The sequence below is a fragment of the Mirounga angustirostris genome, unplaced genomic scaffold (assembly GCF_029215605.1).
Source record: "Mirounga angustirostris isolate CCGP_5_RB_7025 unplaced genomic scaffold, mMirAng1.0.hap1 SCAF_9, whole genome shotgun sequence".
Classification (NCBI taxonomy): domain Eukaryota; kingdom Metazoa; phylum Chordata; class Mammalia; order Carnivora; family Phocidae; genus Mirounga; species Mirounga angustirostris.
Genome location: NW_026991717.1, coordinates 901,985 through 905,610, shown reverse-complemented (window position 1 = coordinate 905,610; position 3,626 = coordinate 901,985).

The window sequence follows — 3,626 nt, the reverse complement described above, 5'->3', positions numbered from 1 at the left end:
AGCCCTCCCCCTCCCCCACAAGCCCCGCAGAGGTTCGTCCAGCAGCCCCGCCCGCACACCCCGCTCAGGGCTGCCTTGCGAAGCTCATGGCCTCTACTTCTGAAACCATCCACCCCGTCTCTTGCTTCTCCTTTCCCATTTTCAATTCCTACTTTTTTTAAAGATTTTTTACACGGTCTCCATGCCCGAGGGGGGCTCAAAGTCACAGCCCTGAGACCAGCTGTCGCAGGCGCCCCTGACTATTCTCAACATGTCAAGTGTCACGAGAGACAGGCATTACTGACAAAGACCATTTGACTCTGGCTTCGCTCTCGAGGATTATTCCCCCGACCAGACTCCCCCCCGGGCGGCTTCTCAACGCCAGCAGCACCAGTCAGCTTTCAGCGCTTGCCCGACGTACACGAGGGCTGTCCCCCCGGTGCACGTCTCTCCCCGCCCGGCCCCCGCGGCATCCCCAAGGAAAGTTCTGGAAGGACCTGCACCCCCACTGTCAGTGAGTGTGGGGACGCATTCACGGCCGTCTGGGTCATGGGACTGATACACCTCCTGTATCGCTGGTGGCCCGGCCGGGTGTGCAGCCACGGGGGGGCCCCAGGAGCCTCTGGCTGCACCACGCCTCCATGCCGTGGCCTTCTCACCACTTCCGCGAGGAGACAACTCAGAAGGAAGTGGTCTGGGTTTCGCGGAAGTGAGTCGGGGGGCACGAGCAGGTGGGGCGGGGGCAACTCGCTTCGCCGCTTCACAGAGGAGGAACCAGGACGGGGGGAGGCCGCCCTCCAACACCTGGCAAGGACTTGTTAAAGACAGCGCCAACATGATCATCTGCGTGCGCCCGGCCACTCCTGGGGGACGGGAGGCGCTCGGGTCCTGGGGGGTCCTGGGGGGTCCTGCTCCACCTGTGTCCAGGGTCCCCCTCCGTAAGGCAGAGGGAGGCGGCAGGGAGGGAGCAGCCCTCAGCACCCCTGCTCCACACCAGCCCAAACCTTCCCCCCCGGACGCCGACCACTGGACGTGTGACCCTGACCCGTCTCACAGGCCACCGTGGCCCACGTTCCAGACTGTGAGCGCCTCTTCATGGCGCCCGCCCGCCCGCGGCCCCGCCACCGCCCCGGGCCAGTTTTCTGAGACAGCCGCTGGCGCTGACATGGCTGAAGAGGCACTCACGTTTGTACTGACTTTTGGGTGATGCAGAGCAGGAGTGGTAAGGTGGTGCGTGGACAGCACACACGTGGCCGCAGGATCCACGGGCAGCGATGACAGCCAGTGCTCATCCTGCTATTCTGGAACCTTCCTGTGGCACTGCCTTCAAAATAAAACGTGGAGGAAGATTCTCACAGCCCAACAGTGAGCGTGGCTGGAGCCCCACGTGGCGGGAGCCCCACGTGGTGGTCTCCGGGGCGGGGAGCGCCCCCCTTGCCTGCGACAGCCCAGTCCCGAAGGTGGAAAGCGGCCCTGGCCTCCCACACACGTCACCAGCCCTTTCGGGAGACCGAGAGAAGCCCCGGCTCTCGTGACCCCTGGTAGTGGGGGTGGGGGGCACGGCGGGGGCTGGACACGTGACCTGGGACGGTGAGGCCCCTGCTGCACCAGCGGGGCGCCTGTCCCCCACTGAGCTAACTCCCGCAGCAGAGAACCTTTCAGAGCTGCCTCGGCCTCTCCCCGACCGTGGAACGTCCATTACTCATCTGTCCACACCCAGGCACTTGGGTACGTGGAGGCACTCGGCAGCCCCCGTTCCCCGGAAGAAGAGACTGAGGTTCAGAGTGGGGGGAGCGACTGCCCGGGAAGGGTTCACCAGGAGGTCCCTCCACTTGCAGCCCCCCCGAGACGCCCTGCACTGCACCACCTGCCACGTGGACCGCCAGGGCACCAGGGGCACCAAACACAACCCACGGGGTCCCTGGAAGCACCACGCGGGGTTCCGCTACCTCTCACGGACTCTGCCGCAAACAGCACCTTTGTCAGGGCGGGGCCCGAGACCCCTTCCAGGAGAGGGAGCCGAGGGGCTCCCAGCCCCAGCCCCAACCTGGTCACCCCGACACCTCTCCCCTCGCCCCCACTCCCCCCCTCCACAGGCGGGTACTACGCGTAGCCGCCCCACCCCCCATCTCACCAAACGGACACGTGTGACTATGTCAGCCCCCCACACCCTACCCCTCCATCTCCACCAAACTCACACGTGTGACTATGCCAGCCCCCCACACCGCACCCCTCCATCTCCACCAAACACACGTGTGACACCAGCCCCCCACACCGCACCCCTCCATCTCCACCAAACACACGTGGGACTATGTCAGCCCCCCACACCCACCCCTCCATCTCCACCAAACACACGTGTGACACCAGCCCCCCACACCGCACCCCTCCATCTCCACCAAACACATGTGTGACTATGCCAGCCCCCCACACCCCACCCCTCCATCTCCACCAAACTCACACGTGACTATGCCAGCCCCCCACACCCCACCCTTCCATCTCCACCAAACTCACACGTGTGACTATGTCAGCCCCCACACCCCACCCCTCCATCTCCACCAAACTCACACGTGACTATGCCAGCCCCCCACACCCCACCCCTCCATCTCCACCAAACTCACACGTGTGACTATGTCAGCCCCCACACCCCACCCCTCCATCTCCACCAAACTCACACGTGACTATGCCAGCCCCCCACACCCCACCCCTCCATCTCCACCAAACTCACACGTGTGACTATGTCAGCCCCCACACCCCACCCCTCCATCTCCACCAAACTCACACGTGTGACTATGTCAGCCCCCCACACCCCACCCCTCCATCTCCACCAAACACACGTGTGACTGTCAGCCCCTCACACCCACCCCTCCATCTCCACCAAACACACGTGTGACTATGTCAGCCCCCACACCCCACCCCTCCATCTCCAACAAACACACGTGTGACTATGTCAGCCCCTCACACCCACCCCTCCATCTCCAACAAACACACGTGTGACTATGTCAGCCCCTCACACCCACCCCTCCATCTCCACCAAACACACGTGTGACTATGTCAGCCCCCCACACCCCACCCCTCCATCTCCAACAAACACACGTGTGACTATGTCAGCCCCCCACACCCCACCCCTCCCTCTCCACCAGACACACACGTGACTATGTCAGCCCCCCACACCCCACCCCTCCATCTCCAACAAACACACGTGTGACTATGTCAGCCCCCCACACCCCACCCCTCCATCTCCACCAGACACACACGTGACTATGTCAGCCCCCCACACCCCACCCCTCCATCTCCACCAAACACACGTGTGACTATGTCAGCCCCCACACCCCACCCCTCCATCTCCACCAGACACACACGTGACTATGTCAGCCCCCCACACCTCACCCCTCCATCTCCAACAAACACACGTGTGACTATGTCAGCCCCCCACACCCCACCCCTCCATCTCCACCAGACACACACGTGACTATGTCAGCCCCCCACACCGCACCCCTCCATCTCCACCAAACACACGTGTGACTATGTCAGCCCCCACACCCCACCCCTCCATCTCCAACAAACTCACACGTGTGACTATGTCAGCCCCCCACACCCCACCCCTCCATCTCCACCAAAATCACATGTGTGACCATGTCAGCCCCCCA